The sequence below is a fragment of the Ctenocephalides felis genome, unplaced genomic scaffold, assembly GCF_003426905.1.
Source record: "Ctenocephalides felis isolate EL2017-DRISC unplaced genomic scaffold, ASM342690v1 CF-g0.4_SCAFFOLD_01886, whole genome shotgun sequence".
Classification (NCBI taxonomy): domain Eukaryota; kingdom Metazoa; phylum Arthropoda; class Insecta; order Siphonaptera; family Pulicidae; genus Ctenocephalides; species Ctenocephalides felis.
In genome coordinates, this window is record NW_020538040.1 from 118681781 (window position 1) to 118703848 (window position 22068).

Here is a 22068-nt window from a genome sequence, read left to right on the forward strand (position 1 = left end):
TCATATTTCCCGAAAAATGTATTGTCTCCCCAAAGTCCATAAACCTGAAAGCTCCTTTAGACCCATTGTATCCTACGTTGGCTCCTCATTCTATAATATCGCTAAACTCATTGCCAATAGTATAAAAAATGTCACAATTTCCTCTCCTCACTATGTAAAGAATTCTTACCAATTTGTGGATCTAATCAAAGACCGAAACATTACGGGCGATCAAATTCATCTAAGCCTTGATGTAATTAACCTTTTCACATGTGTTACCCATGATTTAATACTTGATTCAATTGAAAAATGCTAGCCCATTATCTGTAACTACACCGACTTTCCTATAACTACTTTCAAACTGTCCTGAATTGTTCCTATTTTAATTGTTTCAACAATTTTTATTTACAAATCAAAGGTACTGCTATGGGATGCCCATTATCCCCTGGCATCACAGACCTAGTTTTACAAACCCTTGATATTTCTGTTTTCTCCACATTAAATTTCCAAATATATTTATATGTTAGATATGTAGATGACACTTTCTTTATAATAGATAAAAAAACAATCAGATATTATACTCGATACTTTTAACAATTACGATAAGAGCATTCAGTTCACACATGAAACACAAATCAACAACAAATTGAACTTTTTAGACGTGACTGTACATAAAATTTACAACATTATTTGCACAAATTGGTACAGAAAACCTACATGGTCAGGAAAATACCTTCATTACGCGTCATACTGTCCCAAAAATTATTAAGTCAATACAATCATTTCTTTGATAGACCACGCAGTAATGTTGTCTCACTCTTCCTTTCATACCCAAAACACAACATTAGTAACCAAAACTTTATTAGAAAACGGATATCCCCTCACTCTCATCAATTCCATTACCAATAAAAGACTTTCCTACCATAAAAATAACAATTATCAATCCATCACCAAGTTATTGCAGAACAACAATATTAAACCTACTTTTCACAGCATGCCTTACATTGAAGGCTTATTAGATTATTTTGCCAAATTACTCAAAGAAGAAAATATTTTTATTTCAGGAACAGCTTTATATTCTTTTAAAGAAATGTTTTCAAAAATTAAATTCACCACCCCTCCTAAATTCAATACTAACATAGTTTATTCAATCTCTTGTAAAAATTGTCAAAAACAATACATTGGCCAAAGATCACAATACATCCATAAGAGAATGAGACAACATGAATTAAGCGTCATTCATCATAAAAGCCGAAGTTTCCAAAGCACTCATGTCCAACATTCCATTGAAAATTCACCTATTTTTACCTTTGAACCCAATATTTTATATAGAGAAGATTGTACTTTTAAAAGACTTTTTTCTGAAATCAGTTTAATAATACTTGTATCTATAGTTCTTTTTCCAATTTCTGTCATTTTTTCCTAGTTTATATTAATTTCTCAATGTTCATTCTGTAGATCCACTGATGATGACATAAAATCCTATGTCGAAACGTTTGGAAAAAATTAAAGATTAACTTCTAAATCTTTGCCTTATATTTGATGTATTGCCCTTGAAGAATTTACTCATATTTCTCAACATCAAAACTAACTTCTTTAACATATATATATATATATATATATATATATATATATATATATATATGATTTAGTAGTTAATTTTGATGTTGAAATATATGATTGAGTTCTTGAGGGCGATACATCAAACAAAGAAAAGCCAAAGATTTATAAAATAATCTTTATTTCCAAACGTTTCGACATTCAATTTAATGTCATCATCAGTGGATCTAAAAACAGTATGAAAATTAGTATATCTAGGTAATTATAATATATGTGGATTGGTAAAGTAACTATACAATAAGAGAAAAATTAACAAACAGCAACACTTAACAACAAACCAAATATAAAAGATAGGAAAGGTAGTAGAGACTAGAATTAAATAAATAATTAAAAAATATAGGCAAAAATATCTAAGTACACTCATATAAACCTACGCATATATACATATATATACATACACATATACACACATATACACACATATACACATATATATATATATATATACATATATATACATGCATATATACATATACACACACATGCAAACATATAAAACACATATACATATACAGATACAACAATATTTACCTATATATGTACACATATACATGTACGACTATACATATATAAATATACGTATATACATATATGCAACGTGCATGCATATTCACAACGACGTACATGTACATGTATGAACCATTCATATACTCATACCTATCTATGTAACTATAGCTATACACGTATACACATACATATACGCATAAACATGTATATATACATATATATATATATATATATATATATATACATATATATATATACACACAATACATATATATACATATGTACATAAATGCTCACAAATATATATATATATATATATATATATATATATACATATACATACATACATATATACGTATATACAAATACATGTATACACATATACATATGCACATACATACAAACATACATGTAAATAAGTAATATACATATATATACATACATACATACAAATACATATATAAATATATATATAAACATACAATACATGTAAACTCGTATATATGTAAAGCAAACAAATTATTTATGAAGATGGATAATACATATAAAATACAAGTGGACTTACATTACGTTGGTTGGTTACATATAGAGAAGTGTACACAGCACTAGAGATTGGCACTAACATTTATACAACTAACTTGTCAGCACTATGCATTTTTTATATAATTTTTTTGTATGATGTAAACAGAAAAATGATAGTTTTATTAAACAAAAATGTAAGTAGAATTATGTAATTTCTGCCACGACTTCTGTACTTTGCTAGTACCGAGGCATGTATAAAAGCCACCAGATGTTTTGAGAGATTTTTAAGGGTCATTCCAGGATTGTTATGGGCGGGTAGGTAAAAAATAGTCGGAAGTTGAAACTAGTAATGTTAGGCTAGGTTTGTATGGTTAGAATTAGGAGAAAAAAAAATGGAAATGTTATTTAGTATTACTAAGTAGTTATACTAATAACTCAAAAATCTAAAATAAAAAAATTTTAAGGTTTATTCAAAATTTGCTATGTATGGGTAGGTAAAGCTCGGGTATCAAGGCCGAAGTTAAACTAGGAAGTGTTGACAAGGTTAGTAAGGTCAATTAGTTTTGTTCAGAGGAGATAAATTTGGAAACATTATTTAGTATTACTTGGTAGTTATCGCAGAGTAAGGAGGAATCCGATCTTTTGTTCACCACGTGATCACATATTGATATGAAACAAGATTCTGCAAAACGTCTCTGAATGGTGTTCCGTTCATGGTAGAGAATACTGGCATTATAAAAGTTAAAGGAGTGTTTGAAATTTTTTATGTGTTCTGTTATCATAGTTTGGTTTTGGTTGGGGTTTTTCGAATTATTGTCGTGTTGTTTGAGTCTTTTTATTAAATTCTGTCTGGTTTCACCTATGTAAGTAGAAGGGCAATCATTGCAATTTATTTTGTAGACAATGTTGGAAGTACGTTCTATACTAGTGGGAGATTTCAGGTTTGTGTAGAGGGATTTAAGAGTTAGATCTATGTTGCAGGTTAGTCTGATGTCTACCTTATAAAAAAGTTTTTTCCACACTGGAAAAAGTTCTTTTACGTAAGGTAAACAAACGTTGCCTATATAGTTATTGTCTTTAGAATTTTTTTCTGGCGAAAAAGAAGAATGCATACTGTTGAGGGTTTTAAGTCTGTTGGAGGTGACGGAGTTGATGAGGTGCGGTGGATATGAGTTGTTAATTAAAGTTGTGCGGATGAGGGATAAGTTAGAGGGCCAAAATTGTTTGTCTGAGAGTAGGATGGCATGGTCGACTAAATTAATAATAGTGCCTATCTTCATGCTAGAAGGGTGGTAAGAATGATAATTTAAATACCTACCCGACCAAGTAGGTTTTTGGAACCAATTAGTGATAATTCGATTGTCTGTGGTTTTTATAATTTTTACGTTTAAAAAGCTGATAGAATTTTCTTGTTCTTTTTCAAACGTAAAAGAGAGATGCTCATTAAATGAGTTAAAACTATGAAGTAAGAGTTCGAAATTTTTAGCAGGAACACAGGTAAGGATGTCATCAACGTATCTGTAATAAAAATGAAGGTCTAGATTATAGGAATTAAAAACTTTCAACTCCAAGTGTTGTAAAGCAATTTCTGCGAGTGACGGGGATATAGGAGAACCCATAGGTGTGCCAAATATTTGAAGGTAAAAATGGTCGTTGAATTCGAAATAAGTATTCGAAACTATGAATTTTATGGACTCGAGAAACCAATGCAGAGATAATGTTGTATGACATTGATATAGCAGAGATAATGTTGATATGACATCGTATATGTATATATATATGTGTGTATATATGTATATATACATGTTTATGCGTATATGTATGTGTATACGTGTATAGCTATAGTTACATAGATAGGTATGAGTATATGTATGGTTCATACATGTACATGTACGTCGTTGTGAATATGCATGCACGTTGCATATATGTATATACGTATATTTATATATGTATAGTCGTACATGTATATGTGTACATATATAGGTATATATTGTTGTATCTGTATATGTATATGTGCTTTATATGTTTGCATGTGTGTGTATATGTATATATGCATGTATATATATGTATATATATATATATATATATATATATATATGTATATGTGTGTATATGTGTATGTATATATATGTATATAGGCGTAGGTTTATATGAGTGTACTTAGATATTTTTGCCTATATTTTTTAATTATTTATTTAATTCTAGTCTCTACTACCTTTCCTATCTTTTATATTTGGTTTGTTGTTAAGTGTTGCTGTTTGTTAATTTTTCTCTTATTGTATAGTTACTTTACCAATCCACATATATTATAATTACCTAGATATACTAATTTTCATACTGTTTTTAGATCCACTGATGATGACATTAAATTGAATGTCGAAACGTTTGGAAATAAAGATTATTTTATAAATCTTTGGCTTTTCTTTGTTTGATGTATCGCCCTCAAGAACTCACTCATATATATATATATATATATATATATAATATAATATATATATATATATAATATATTATATATATATATATATATATATATATATATATATATATATAGGCCAATTCTGAAAAACGCCTTTGTGAGACTTTCGACTCGTGACGAAGAACCTTTGCGTTAAAAAAATTGAATGTATGGTTATTTAGTTTTAAATGTTCTGTGATCATTGTTTGCCCTTGATTTTTGTTTTTTGAGTTATTATCGTGTTGTTTCAATCGTTTGATAAGGTTCTGTCCTGTTTCGCCAATATAGGTGGAATCACAGTCATTGCAAGATATTTTATAGACCACATTGGATACTCGTTCTGAACTCGTTCACAGAACATTTAAAACTAAATAACCATACATTCAATTTTTATGAGGCAAAGGTTCTTCATCGCGAGTCGAAAGTCTCACAAAGGCGTTTTTCAGAATCGGCCTATATTTTCTTGAATAGAAATTATTGTTTAAACAAACGTACGGACACCAGTTTCATTTGCGAAAATTACCAATTTGTTCTAAATAATGTTTCCCAACTCATATCGAATACCTAACACCACAGTTTGCACAACACTATAACGCACACTTGCACAGCGCGCCAAGACGTTGGGTCAAACACGAGCACATGTGGTTGTTTTTTCTAAAATTTTTGACTTCGCATCTCGGACACTTACAAAAATACTATTCTGTATGGCACTGGCCTCGGATACACGTGCATTACGTATAATATTTTATTTATTAATCACTTTTTATCTTTTATTCTTTTTATAAAAAAAGAAATTACTGACAGTTAATGCTTGTCTCTAATTATTAATTTTTACAAGTTATATTAATATGTGTTAGTGATAATATAAGTAATTCAAGTAAGTAATGTTTTATGCAATTCTCTTTAGTTAAAACTTTTCTTCTTACTATTGCTTATGTATATTCAATTTGTAACGTTACTTTCTTTTTTTTTTCTTTTTTTAAATTGTAGAACCACTGAAGATGCCGTAGAATTTTACGTCGAAACGTATGGAAAAATAAAGATGTTTTGAAAAAAATCTTTACTTTACTTATTTTTTACTTGATGTTACGCCCTCCAAGAAATCAATCATATATATATATATATATATATATATATTTATATATACAGTAGAACCTCGATTATCCGGACCTCGGTTATACGGATTCTCGATTATCCGGACATAATCGCGTCGGAACTTTATATGGGCATATTCCGCCCGCGCCGCTGTTTCGCTGCCCTGCGCGGCATTATCGCTTTATGTAGTTTCGTTTGCAATTGTGACTATGTTCTATATATGCATTATTATTAATACATTCTCTGTTTTGACGTTCATATATGCATTTTTAAACATGCCAAAGCGTAAGAGGGCGGTGTTATCCCTTAAAGATAAAATAAATATTATAGAATCATTAAAAAAGACGAAACCGGCCGTAAGTTAGCTGATAGGTATGTTGTAGGTACATCCACTATAAGCGATATTAAAAAGAATGCCGATTCTATTTTGTCGTACACTTGCACAAGTTAGATAGTGAAGAGGGTAATGAAAATCGGAAAATGATGAAGAGACCGAAAAATGAACTCCTAGAAGAAGCTTTTTATTGTTGGTTTTTACAAAAACGATCAACAGAACAACCGATATCTGGACCTTTGCTCTGTGAAAAAGCTGTAATTTCAGCAGTCTTCCACGCTGTGGGCCAATAATTATATTGAAGGATGGCGTTGAAAATATTTGCTATATATAAAATACCTTTTGTAGGCAATTCTTTTATCATTTTTAGAGTAATTTTGTCCATACCCGGCGAAGATCTGTTTTTCATCTTTTTTATTTCACATAAGACATCATTTGGTGAAAAATGTCCTAACGGTGTTGAATGTATGGGTTGATTTACGAAATTGTTAATTAAATTATTCTGGGAAATATTTCGAGCGCTAAAAATGCTACTTAGATGAAAAATTAGTCGGCGATGAATCGTTCGTGGCAAGTAGTGGATTTAATTTTGTTGATATCTATTTATGTATTTGTTATTTTTGATAAACAAAACATCATTCTTCATAATTGGGATTATCCGGATTTTCGATTATCCGGATGCCTATCGACAGCAATTAGTCCGGATAATCGAGGTTCTACTGTATATATATATATATATATATATAGATATATATATATATATATATATATATATATATATATATATATATGTTAAAGAAGTTAGTTTTGATGTTGAGAAATATGAGTAAATTCTTCAAGGGCAATACATCAAATATAAGGCAAAGATTTAGAAGTTAATCTTTAATTTTTTCCAAACGTTTCGACATAGGATTTTATGTCATCATCAGTGGATCTACAGAATGAACATTGAGAAATTAATATAAACTAGGAAAAAATGACAGAAATTGGAAAAAGAACTATAGATACAAGTATTATTAAACTGATTTCAGAAAAAAGTCTTTTAAAAGTACAATCTTCTCTATATAAAATATTGGGTTCAAAGGTAAAAATATGTGAATTTTCAATGGAATGTTGGACATGAGTGCTTTGGAAACTTCGGCTTTTATGATGAATGACGCTTAATTCATGTTGTCTCATTCTCTTATGGATGTATTGTGATCTTTGGCCAATGTATTGTTTTTGACAATTTTTGCAAGAGATTGAATAAACTATGTTAGTATTGAATTTAGGAGGGGTGGTGAATTTAATTTTCGGAAAATATTTCTTTAAAAGAATATAAAGCTGTTCCTGAAATAAAAATATTTTCTTCTTTGAGTAATTTGGCAAAATAATCAGATAAGCCTTCAATGTAAGGCATGCTGTGAAAAGTAGGTTCTGTGTATCTGTGTTGTTCTGCAATAACTTGGTGATGGATTGATAATTGTTATTTTTATGGTAGGAAAGTCTTTTATTGGTAATGGAATTGATGAGAGTGAGGGGATATCCGTTTTCTAATAAAGTTTTGGTTACTAATGTTGTGTTTTGGGTATGAAAGGAAGAGTGAGACAACATTACTGCGTGGTCTATCAAAGAAATGATTGTATTGACTTAATAATTTTTGAGACAGTATGACGCGTAATGAAGGTATCTTCCTGACCATGTAGGTTTTCTGTACCAATTTGTGCAAATAATGTTGTAAATTTTATGTACAGTCACGTCTAAAAAGTTCAATTTGTTGTTGATTTGTGTTTCATGTGTGAACTGAATGTTCTTATTGTAATTGTTAAAAGTATCGAGTATAATATCTGATTGTTTTTTTATCTATTATAAAGAAAGTGTCATCTACATATCTAACATATAAATATATTTGGAAATTTAATGTGGAGAAAACAGAAATATCAAGGGTTTGTAAAACTAGGTCTGTGATGCCAGGGGATAATGGGCATCCCATAGCAGTACCTTTGATTTGTAAATAAAAATTGTTGAAACAATTAAAATAGGAACAATTCAGGACAGTGTTAATGATGTGTTTGAAAGTAGTTATAGGAAAGTCGGTGTAGTCACAAATAATGGGCTGGCATTTTTCAATTGAATCAAGTATTAAATCATGGGTAACACATGTGAAAAGGTTAATTACATCAAGGCTTAGATGAATTTGATCGCCCGTAATGTTTCGGTCTTTGATTAGATCCACAAATTGGTAAGAATTCTTTACATAGTGAGGAGAGGAAATTGTGACATTTTTTATAATATTGGCAATGTGTTTAGCGATATTATAGAATGAGGAGCCAACGTAGGATACAATGGGTCTAAAGGAGCTTTCAAGTTTGTGGACTTTGGGGAGACAATACATTTTTCGGGAAATATGATGTTGTACTTTTAAATTATAGGCAAATTTGTCAGAAATGAAATTTTTATTTTTCAATTCATTAATTAATTTAATTGATTTTCTAGAAAACTGTTGTGTTGGATCATTTGTAATGATTTTGTAGGTAGTATCATCTTTAAGCATTCGTAATGTTGTGTTGGTATAAAATTCTTTGTCAAGGATTACCGTCATATTGCCTTTATCTGCTGGACAAACAATTATATTATTAGATTTAATAACTAATTTGGTCTCCGCTATGTCTTTGTGTAGTCTTTTTAGATGAACATGTTTACATAGTTTTCACCTGATCCGATTTTGTTTGTCAGTCTCAATGTTCCTGATATTGTATTCTATGTTATTTAAAATTTTTATGAAGTCATTATTTCTGTATTTACTAGGTGCGTAATTGAATTTTGGACCGAGTGCTAAAATGTATTGCATATTTTCTGGAATGACTATATTGGTTTTATTTATTAGCCATTTGTCTATCGAAAATTTAGAAACATGAAATGGATAATTTTTATCTCGATTTTGTATAAGATTTTTTAATTTCTGTATTTGTTTATTTTTAATAATATGAAAGTGTTTATCGTATTTTGTATTTTCGAACTCTAAAAATTTATTAAAAGTATTTTCATCTATTGTTTTTTGGAGTGTATTTATTATCTGATCTATTCGTGTTTTTTTATTTTTTATGTCAATAAAAGAATTTTTTTTTCTAATTTAAGTATTGAGTTTTGTAAGTATGATAATTGCCGCTCAATTTTATATATATATTTGAAGTTGTTTGTAAAAACTGTTTGTTGATAATATTAGTTATGTACATGAATATATGGATATAAGTATATGTATGTATATGTATATGCATTTATGTGTACATAATAATATTTCTTAATATTTGCTGATACATCTGGCCGACAGAACTCCATAACAGTGTGTTAAATTCTTGTTAGGTCAAAACATTTACAAATATCCTCGGAAAAATCGAGTGTTTTTAACAAAAAATATAAGTGATATGAATATATAAATTATTACAGGTACAGGTTTTTACTTCTCAATTTTATATAAAACCTTTTTTAATTAATTTTTATTACTCTTTACACTGGTACATAATCCATTCCTTTATAATTTTTGTAAATAATCTGTAATAACCATCATTAATTAATGTTAATCAATAGTTTTAAAAAACATTGTCTTGCAGAATAAACCTGATGATGGAACGCATCTAGTTCCGAAACGTCGTTATTAAACATCTTTAAAAAACAAATTGTTTTTTATTATTGGATTTACAGTTCGGAAAAGAAACAATCAATTAATATATATGTATATATATATATATATATATATATATATATACTAGCAAACCCGACGAACTCCGTTTCGCCACCAGATGGTTTCGTGAGAAAGATGAAGAAATTTTTTGTTTGTTTTATATTTGAAAAGGAAAAATTTGATCAGTAAGAAATCCCGACTTATTTTTATATATATATAGAAGATAATCTATTTGCAATTATTTAAAACAATTATTGATTATTTTTATAACTCAAATTTTTAATTACGGTGCGTGAAGTTCCAGAAATTTGCATTAGGGCACGATGCCATGCACCCCTAATTTTCTTAGCTATAAACCTTGCGGAGCCCGAGACCTTTCCAACGAATGCAAAATTGTCGAAATCGGTTCGTGCGTTCTGGAGTTATTTCGTCAGGAAGGAAAACCAGACTTATTTTTATATATATAGAAGATAATCTATTTGCAATTATTTAAAACAATTATTGATTGTTTTTATTACTCAAATTTTTAATAACGGTGCGTGCAATTTCAGCAATTTGCATTAGGGCACGATGCCATGCATCCCTAATTTTCTTAGCTATAAACCTTGCGGAGCCCGAGACCTTTCCAACGAATGCAAAATTGTCGAAATCGGTTCGTGCGTTCTGGAGTTATTTCGTCAGGAAGGAAAACCCGACTTATTTTTATATATAGAAGATATATATCAATTGAAGTACTATATGAATTTGGTGTTAATATATATTTTGATTTGGGCAGCAACACCAAGTAAAAAAACTAAATTACTAAAAAAGCTTTATTTAATTAACCAAACGTTTCCGTCTTCATCGAGACCGTCATTCAGTAACACACAAAACAAAGAAAATTAATTACATAAAAATACACTAAAATATTACACAGTATTAAACCAAGCTCTTAATAATTGGAACATTTAAAACTATATGATTTTTGACCATATTTTTGTTATATGCTAGTAATAAAAACTAATTCTAGTAATTTAAATAGATTCTTAAAACTTTCACACTATTTTTTATTGATCTTTAAACTCAAATTATATTATATCAACATCAAATTCAAAACTATTCATATATATACCGGTGTACCGGTAAGTCATTGCTGTTTTTTTCGAGGAAATATATTACGTATTTTCAAGAAAATAGAAAATTTGTTCAATAAAAATATTGACCACTTGATTCTATACATCTTAATCGTCTTTCTGACAATTTATGGATAACATCCAAAGAAAACTGTTCTTTCTCTTACTTCTTGGAAATTAAAGAAGTGTTGCTCTGCAAGCGCGTGTTCTCGCGATGTGAAAAGTTTATAGTCGGATGAAGCAAGGTCTGAAGCGTTTAGCGGGTATGTGCCATCCGAGTGCTTTTAATGCTTATTTGATCGAGACGGCGCGGTATTGTGTTGCAAAATCACTTTACCGTGTTTTGGGTTTATTCTGGACGTTTTTCGATCAATGCGTTTTTAAAAATGATCATTTATTGCTGGTAGCGATAACTATTACCTTAACTTATATTTCAAGAGTTCGTAATACACCAGGCCACTCTGGTTTCACCAAACACAGATCATTGTCTTGCAACCAAAACGATTTGGCCCTGGAGTGGATGGGCGGGCTTCACCAGGTGATAATCATTTTGCTTACGGTGTTCAAAGTAAATCTACTGTTTATCACCCGTCACTATTCGAGGCAGAAATGACTTCCTATCACATCTTTTTCGAAGCAGAATTTCAGAGATGATTTTTCGATTTTCCATTTGCTTGCCATTCAATTGATATGGCACCCTTATTCTCAATTCAAGACGTTTTTGGTCGCTAATCTTTTCTCGAGTCTCATTTAACGCTTATATATATATATATATATATATATATATATATATATATATATATATATATATATATATATATATATATATATATATATACATTTAGGCTTCACTCTGGCATCGGAATACGGAATAGCGGGATGTACTTTACAATTTCACGAAAAACTCATTCTAAAATTTATATGTTGTTCAATTTAAAGTGACAAGAATTGGTTTTATAGTGCATTGTGAACAATTATAATTATGAAATAATTAAGATTATTACAATTACATAGTCCACTGAAGATGACACAAAACAATGTGTCGAAACGTATGGAAAAATAAAAATGTTTTAAAGTCATACAAGTTTTTAATTGATGTATTGCCCTGAAGACTGAATCTCATATATATATATATATATATATATATATATATATATATATATATATATATAACTATATATATATATATATAAACTATATATATATATATATATATATATATAAAAACTTTTCCATAAGGTAGACATCAGGTTAACTTGCAATATAGATTTACCCCTCATTTACCTTTATTCAAACCTCAAATCACCCACTAGCTTAGAACGGACGTCCAATATTGTCTACCAAATAAACTGCAATAATTGTTCTTCGTCTTATGTGGGTGAAACTGGACAAAATCTGATAAAAATCTGGTAAAAATATATATACTCGTATATATCTGTGTGTTCAAAAAGTACCCGGAATTACTAATAATTAAATTTCGCGGGTCTGGAGTGTCTGATTGTCAAAATTTTTTTTTTATTGTGTTGGTATACATGCCCCTAAAGTATGATGAAATTTTCAGCTATATTCACTGTTTACTTTGTCTGTGGTAGTCGCTAAGGTTCGACGTGTTTTTCTGAGCTCGGCGATTTTTACAATGGAAGAATTGAAAAGTCAAAGAATTTGTATTAAATTTTGCGTAAAAAATGAAATAAAGTGTTGCAAAGTGCAAAAATTCACCAGATATGGCTCCGTGTGACTTTTTCCTATTCCCAAAGTTGAAAAGACCCATGAAAGGACGGCGGTTTTCCTCGATTGAAGAAAATCGCTGAGAGTGCTCAAGGACATATCAAAAAGTGAATATCAAGGGTGCTTCGAAAATTGGAAAAAACGCTGGCATAAGTGTATTATATCTGGGGGGGACTACTTTGAAGGGGACCACATTAATGTAGACGAATAAATAAATATTTTTTTGAAAAAACGAAAATTCCGGGTACTTTTTGAACAGACCTCGTATATATATATATATATATATATATATATTTTGTAGAGTTTCGAACAAGAATCCAAAAATAATACAAAATAAAAAACAAGAAAAGTTTTTAAAAAAACAATTTCTTTATTTAATTATTTGTTTATTGTCGACGTTTCGGAACTAGGTACGTTCCATCTTCAGGACATCTGTCAAGAAACATGATCTTGATGAGATTTTTGCAAACAATATGTTTAGGAAAAGAAAATAGATTTTTCTTAAATAATGAATTAAATTGTAAAAAATATAATAATGTACAGAAATATGATAATATGTTCAAAATAAAAATGATAAAAATAAATGAGTGGATTATCAAAACAGGATATTAAACATAATAGAAATTTTTTTTGAAAGTTATGGAAATTTTTTAAGAAAAGGTTAATGACAAAAGTTGAATTAATTACCTGTATGTTTGAATATTTGTTAGCACTTTTTCACTAAACAAGCTTTTTTAACAAAAATGATTTTGTGAGTTAATTTTCCACCGAATAATTAGATTTTGTAAATCAAAATTACTAAAAAACTTTGTCTTTTTTAAAATTATTATTTGAAAACACAAATAATATTGTTCTCTGGATGTTGCTCGATTGGTTTACGAAAATTAACTAAATGAAACTGGTGTGCCCTTTGTAACACGTGTAAACACTTGAACGAGAGATGTGAGATTGTATGTGTGTGTTTTTATAAAAACACACACATACAATCTCACATCTCTCGTTCAAGTGTTTACACGTGTTACAAAGGGCACACCAGTTTCATTTAGTTAATTTTCGTAAACCAATCGAACAACATCCAGAGAACAATATTATTTGTGTTTTCAAATAATAATTTTAAAAAAGACAAAGTTTTTTAGTAATTTTGATTTACAAAATCTAATTATTCGGTGGAAAATTAACTCACAAAATCATTTTTGTTAAAAAAGCTTGTTTAGTGAAAAAGTGCTAACAAATATTCAAACATACAGGTAATTAATTCAACTTTTGTCATTAACCTTTTCTTAAAAAATTTCCATAACTTTCAAAAAAATTTTCTATTATGTTTAATATCCTGTTTTGATAATCCACTCATTTATTTTTATCATTTTTATTTTGAACATATTATCATATTTCTGTACATTATTATATTTTTTACAATTTAATTCATTATTTAAGAAAAATCTATTTTCTTTTCCTAAACATATTGTTTGCAAAAATCTCATCAAGATCATGTTTCTTGACAGATGTCCTGAAGATGGAACGTACCTAGTTCCGAAACGTCGACAATAAACAAATAATTAAATAAAGAAATTGTTTTTTTAAAAACTTTTCTTGTTTTTTATTTTGTATTATTTTTGGATTCTTGTTCGAAACTCTACAAAATATACACAAATCCAAGACTCTACCATTCAATATATATATATATATATATATATATATATATATATATATATATATACATACATGTGTATGTTTATGTAGGTTTTTTTTTGTATAGCGAAGGAAATGCTTTTATGCATCCCAGACCGGTCTTCCGTCTGGGTATGTCGTACTCGATACCGCCCTGGTATAATACCGACTAAAACCTCCGCTTTGCCCCTGCCTCTGGTCCCCACGGAAACCGCCGTTAGGCATTACTTCGTGGGGGGAGGATCTAGAATGTTACAATTCTTAACTTGTTATAAACAATGTTATAATTATATTATATAATGTTATAATTATATTACATTATACTTATCTTTTAAATGGGCGAAGTCCCATTCGCCCTTTCTCTCTCTATAGAACGCAGCTCCATTAAAACGTCTCTCGCAAATCTGTCTATGGCGTTCCAAGCAGCTTCACTTGTCAGCATCACTTCAACAACATTACCTGGGGTAATTCTGCGTCCCAATGTCTCTTCCACGTCATCCCGTAGAGCACCAAATCGCGGACACACTTATAACAGCATCTTCGATTTCGCCCAAACAATATGGGCAATCCGGCGAGTTATCGTGCTTGAATCGGTGTAGGTAGGCTCGAAAACAGCCGTGCCCCGATAGCATTTGCGTAGTATAATAGTTTACTTCGCCGTGCTTGCGACTTAGCCAGACTTTGATGTTTAGGAATGAGGCGATGCGTCCATCTGCCCTTTACTGCGACATCCCACAGTTGCTGCCATCGGTCAATGCTGTTCTGCCGTTCTTCTAATCTCAGCTTTTCAGGACACAGTTGTTGATGTCTTCTATGGTAAATTGTCCGTCTTTCCTCTGCTAAGACTAAGAGAGACACAGTTCCCGAAATGACGCACACTGCTTCCGCCGATATTGTGCGAAATGCGCTAGCAATTCTTATAGCACTGAGACGATATAAGGGCCCTGCCATTCTCCTCGATTTTTGAGATTTAAGAGCATCAGCCCATATGGAGATACCATATGTCAGCACCGAAGTAATAACTGACGATAGTAATATCCTTCTGGTTTGTTTAGGATCTCCAATATTAGGCATCAGTCTAGCAAGTTTCGTCCTAACTATTGACGCCTTAGCACTAACGTGTTCCACCTGTTGATTGAAATTCAAACGAGCATCAAGCATTACGCCAAGGTAACAGATGTGAGGTTTTGACGTGATCTCATGATTTCCTATCTTTAGCTTGATGGTCTCAATTCTTTTCCTACTAGTGATAAGAACAGCTTCACTTTTATGTTGTGCTAATTGGAGATTCATTGTTCCCATCCACCGATTAATTTTTCCAAATGTAATATTGAATAGGCTTACGATGTCATCAATTTGTTTGGAGACAAACACTATGGCAACATCGTCTGCATATGCTACTAGTTTCACTCATTCTGGAATCTCTAGTCTCAAAAGGCCACCATACATAATATTCCACAGCAAAAGGCCTAGAACAGAGCCCTGCGGCACACCTCCTGTTATATTATATTCTTCTGTACCATCGCGTGAATGGTACATTAGAATTCTGTCTGTAAAGTAGCTTGCGACTATATTGCATAGGTATGCTGGCACGTTCTTGTCACGGAGTGCATTCATAATGCAATCCCAGTTTGCAGAATTGAAAGCATTTTTTATATCCAATGTAGCTACAAGGCAGTACTTTTTTGAACCCCCCTTCCATCTGGTTCCGGCAATTGCCTCCTTGGCGGTATTAACTACCAAGTTTATAGTATCGATAGTTGATCGTCCTTTGCGAAAACCATACTGATTGTCTGCTAGGATTGGATCAACTACTGCATCTATTCTTTGGTGAATTATTCTTTCAAGAATTTTACCCGCTGTATCCAGCATGCATATTGGACGGTAGGATGATGGTTCATCTGGTGGTTTTTTTCCTTTGGGAATAAGCACTAATCTTTGCTGTTTCCATTTTCGTGGAAAAACCCCCTTTTTCAGGCATGTATTATATACATTAAGAAACATTGTCGGAGATGTCATAATTTATGTTTTTAAGGCAATATTAGGAATTCCATCTAATCCCGGTGCCTTGCTATTTCCAACGCGATGACAAGCTTCCATCAGTTCTTGCAGTGTTATAAGTGGAATATTATTCTGTTCTACATGTGTTACCTGGTAGTTCAAATTAGGTTGTCGTGGAAACAAAGTAGTTACTATTTTATTCAATAGTCGTGGGCAAGTTGGTGAACGTATTGGCTGGCTTTTGAGGCGAGACATTGCAGTCTTATAAGGTCTTCCCCATGGATTTTCCTCGACTTCATCCAAAAGTTCTTTCCAGCACCTAACTTTACTATCTTTGATAGCTTTATTTAGTTGCCTACGTGCTTGTTTATATTTCACTACCAGTTGTGCAGAATTACTAAGACTATATCCACGCTGAGAGATCCTTCTTTTCTTTAGGCACTCTTTACGAAGAGAGCTAATTTCTTCAGTCCACCAGTGCACAGATTGTCTTTGATTTATGCCATGTTTACGAGTCATACTGATATCACATAGGTTTGCAATTTAAGGCAACTCTCATGGCGCTTTCATCAAAAGATTTTATTTTCCACCCAATGGCTTTAGATATTTTCGCATGTCTTCTAATGTTTCTATTTGTTGATATTTCCCAGATGATTGCATTGTGGTCACTAGCAGTGTAGATATCTAATACCTCCCAATTGCAAATTCCTCTGACGAGGCTATTGCTAACAAAAGTAAGGTCTATTATTGAGCTTGCATTGCCCTTTTCAAAGGTTGGTTTATCACCACTATTAAGTAAAACAACGTCAAGTGCATTGAAGGCCTCTAAAAGTGCTCTACCTCTTGCATTAGTCTTCCTACTTCCCCAGTCTACCGCCCATGCGTTAAAGTCACCGGCTATCGCTACGGGGTGGTGTCGTTTTGCATCCTCCACAAGACGATCTAAAAAATCGACAAAATCTGGCAAAGAAAGACTAGGTGGAGCGTAACAGCTATATAAATGTATGCCTTCTAATGATGCTGCGACAAATCCAGCGTTGCTATTGTTAACAACATTTTGGAAACAAAATTTGCCACAGGACCAAATAACGGCTTTGGTGGTACTGTCCGTTTCCCATGGCCAATCAGTTAGATGTTTGTAAGGTTCTGATAAGAGGGCAACATCAATTTTCATATCTCTTACCGTCTGCATAAGCAAGTCGTGTGCAGCCTCACAATGATTCATGTTTAGCTGTATTATCTTCATGCTTTTGCGTTCATTATTTTCTCTATGGCCTCCCTATATACAGGACATCTGTGAGTGCCGGCATGATGTACCACATTTTCAGAGTTTCCATTTTCAGCGCATAGTGCACATTTTGCTGCATTTATACAGTTGGCTATTTTGTGACCTTCTTGTCCACATCTAATGCATAGATTGGTCCGATTCACTTCGCTCTTGCACTGTGATCCATAATGTCCAAATAGCCAGCATTTAAAACATCGAATTGGTTTCTTGACGATTTTAATTCGACAGTTGACCCATCCAATTCGTATTTTGCTACTTGCTTTGAGCAGATCGTGTACAACTGCCGCTGGAAGAGCTACAGTAGCAATCTGGGTACCTCTATATGCCTTACGAAGCCTAATTACTTCTGCTGGTGTGTTGCAGGCTCCACCGGTTGCTTTTTGTAGTGCTATCTGGATATCAATTTTTGAGGTTTCATCATCAATATCCCTTATTTCTATAGTTTCTTGGTGCCCCTTATAAATAACTTCGGCCTCATCCTTTAACACACCTGCGATAATCTGTTGTAGTCCTTGGCCTTTGTCCGCACTTTTCTTAGAAATAGTTATCAACAAGTCTCCATTTCTGGTTTTGTTTATTTTGTCTACTGTCGTATTTACCTTGTCATCAGGGACATCATGCTTGATGCGACGTAATATTTCGGAATAATTAACTTTTTCGGTCGGCCGGATTAATAAGGCATTTGGTTTTGGAAAAATTCTATGATTTTTTATCATTTTATGGTTAGTGTCCTGTTCTGACAGATGTACCCTTGCTTCCTTTTTTTCTGTTTTCTCGGCTGAACTTTATGCCAGTCATTTACCTCGATTTCTTCTTTATTACATATTTCTATGATCGTCTGACGTCTTGGCAAACCATTTTTCTCATTAACCTGATTATTGCTTATATGTTGTGAGTTTCGGTTTCTTGTGGCTTTGCTTGTGTCCTGCCGTACACTTTTTTCTATAGGGGCTGTCTCACAACATTGCACTTCATTTATCATAACTTCCGTATCATCCGTGGTTCGGCCTTTTTCCTCTAACAATTGGTTGTCTAAATCAATAAATCTTTTAATTACGGCCGCTATGTTGCCTGTTTTTATTTGCACCTCTTTATGTATGTTTGACTTTGATTTGACAATCATATGCAGTTCATTCATCAGATTCTCAAGGCACTTCAATGACTCATTCCGTTGTAAAATGACATTTTCCGGAATTATATGTGACAGTTCAGCCACTGGTTCTACTTTACTAGTCATACCGTCGCATGAGCTGGTCAGCGGGTTTTGGGCTATATCTGATATACCTGGACATAGCGTTGTGTTCAAATTATTGTGTGATTCATTGATTGCATCACCAGCATTGTTTGACACTATGTCCCCTCTGATGGGGATCATTTTAACAAAAATTCTACCTGCACCCAGAAGCGAGGATCACTCAGCTCACTGACTTATTAGTAACTTTATGTTTATGTAGGTGTATGTGTATATATGTATGTACATGTATATGTATATATTAGAGATGGGTAACTCACTCCTGAGTTATCACTCCGATACAACTCCTCCCTCGGAGTGAATCCGAGTGGAGTTGTCTCGTCGGATTTGTCATATCCGACTTCCCTAAACTGGTACTAAATCTTTTTTTTTTTTTAATTTCAATAATTATTACAACTGTAAATTATTAACATCTAGTAATATTGATAAATAATAACATAAATTTAAATAAATAAAAGTGCAAAGGATAAAATTTACATGAAAATAATATCCGTAATATGATTTGATATAAAATATTTTTACCTTTGAACCCAATATTTTATATAGAGAAGATTGTACTTTTAAAAGACTTTTTTCTGAAATCAGTTTAATAATACTTGTATCTATAGTTCTTTTTCCAATTTCTGTCATTTTTTCCTAGTTTATATTAATTTCTCAATGCTCATTCTGTAGATCCACTGATGATGACATAAAATCCTATGTCGAAACGTTTGGAAAAAATTAAAGATTAACTTCTAAATCTTTGCCTTATATTTGATGTATTGCCCTTGAAGAATTTACTCATATTTCTCAACATCAAAACTAACTTCTTTAACATATATATATATATATATATATATATATATATATACAGTAGAACCTCGATTATCCGGACTAATTGCTGTCGATAGGCATCCGGATAATCGAAAATCCGGATAATCCCAATTATGAAGAATGATGTTTTGTTTATCAAAAATAACAAATACATAAATAGATATCAACAAAATTAAATCCACTACTTGCCACGAACGATTCATCGCCGACTAATTTTTCATCTAAGTAGCATTTTTAGCGCTCGAAATATTTCCCAGAATAATTTAATTAACAATTTCGTAAATCAACCCATACATTCAACACCGTTAGGACATTTTTCACCAAATGATGTCTTATGTGAAATAAAAAGATGAAAAACAGATCTTCGCCGGGTATGGACAAAATTACTCTAAAAATGATAAAAGAATTGCCTACAAAAGGTATTTTATATATAACAAATATTTTCAACGCCATCCTTCAATATAATTATTGGCCCACAGCGTGGAAGACTGCTGAAATTACAGCTTTTTCACAGAGCAAAGGTCCAGATATCGGTTGTTCTGTTGATCGTTTTTGTAAAAACCAACAATAAAAAGCTTCTTCTAGGAGTTCATTTTTCGGTCTCTTCATCATTTTCCGATTTTCATTACCCTCTTCACTATCTAACTTGTGCAAGTGTACGACAAAATAGAATCGGCATTCTTTTTAATATCGCTTATAGTGGATGTACCTACAACATACCTATCAGCTAACTTACGGCCGGTTTCGTCTTTTTTAATGATTCTATAATATTTATTTTATCTTTAAGGGATAACACCGCCCTCTTACGCTTTGGCATGTTTAAAAATGCATATATGAACGTCAAAACAGAGAATGTATTAATAATAATGCATATATAGAACACAGTCACAATTGCAAACGAAACTACATAAAGCGATAATGCCGCGCAGGGCAGCGAAACAGCGGCGCGGGCGGAATATGACCATATAAAGTTCCGACGCGATTATGTCCGGATAATCGCGAATCCGTATAACCGAGGTCCGGATAATCGAGGTTCTACTGTATATATATATAAATATATATATATATATATATATATATATATATATATATATGATTGATTTCTTGGAGGGCGTAACATCAAGTAAAAAATAAGTAAAGTAAAGATTTTTTTCAAAACATCTTTATTTTTCCATACGTTTCGACGTAAAATTCTACGGCATCTTCAGTGGTTCTACAATTTAAAAAAAGAAAAAAAAAACAGAAAGTAACGTTACAAATTGAATATACATAAGCAATAGTAAGAAGAAAAGTTTTAACTAAAGAGAATTGCATAAAACATTACTTACTTGAATTACTTATATTATCACTAACACATATTAATATAACTTGTAAAAATTAATAATTAGAGACAAGCATTAACTGTCAGTAATTTCTTTTTTTATAAAAAGAATAAAAGATAAAAAGTGATTAATAAATAAAATATTATACGTAATGCACGTGTATCCGAGGCCAGTGCCATACAGAATAATATTTTTGTAAGTGTCCGAGATGCGAAGTCAAAAATTTTAGAAAAAACAACCACATGTGCTCGTGTTTGACCCAACGTCTTGGCGCGCTGTGCAAGTGTGCGTTATAATGTTGTGCAAACTGTGGTGTTAGGTATTCGATATGAGTTGGGAAACATTATTTAGAACAAATTGGTAATTTTCGCAAATGAAGCTGGTGTCCGTACGTTTGTTTAAACAATAATTTCTATTCAAGAAAATATAGGCCGATTCTGAAAAACGCCTTTGTGAGACTTTCGACTCGCGATGAATAATACAAATACTCTATCGTTATACCAAGTAAATCGTCTAATTTAATTTTAAAAACGTCAAAAAAAACACTCATTTTCTTAAACTTTGATGAATTTTTAAAATTAACTACTTGTTGTAAGGCATTAATATTTCAGTAAGTTATACAAGGCCATGATATATATATATATATATATATATATATATATATATATATATATATAGCCGAAAAAGTTCCACAAGAACGGCTTGAAT

At 31.5% G+C, this 22068-nt stretch overlaps 1 protein-coding gene across 1 annotated transcript in view; it reads right to left on the reverse strand.

Annotated features, from left to right (window-relative positions):
* LOC113375804 overlaps positions 1–22068 on the reverse strand; it is a 220980-nt gene that overhangs the window by 137951 nt on the left and 60961 nt on the right. The gene's annotated exons all lie outside the window — the stretch shown is intronic.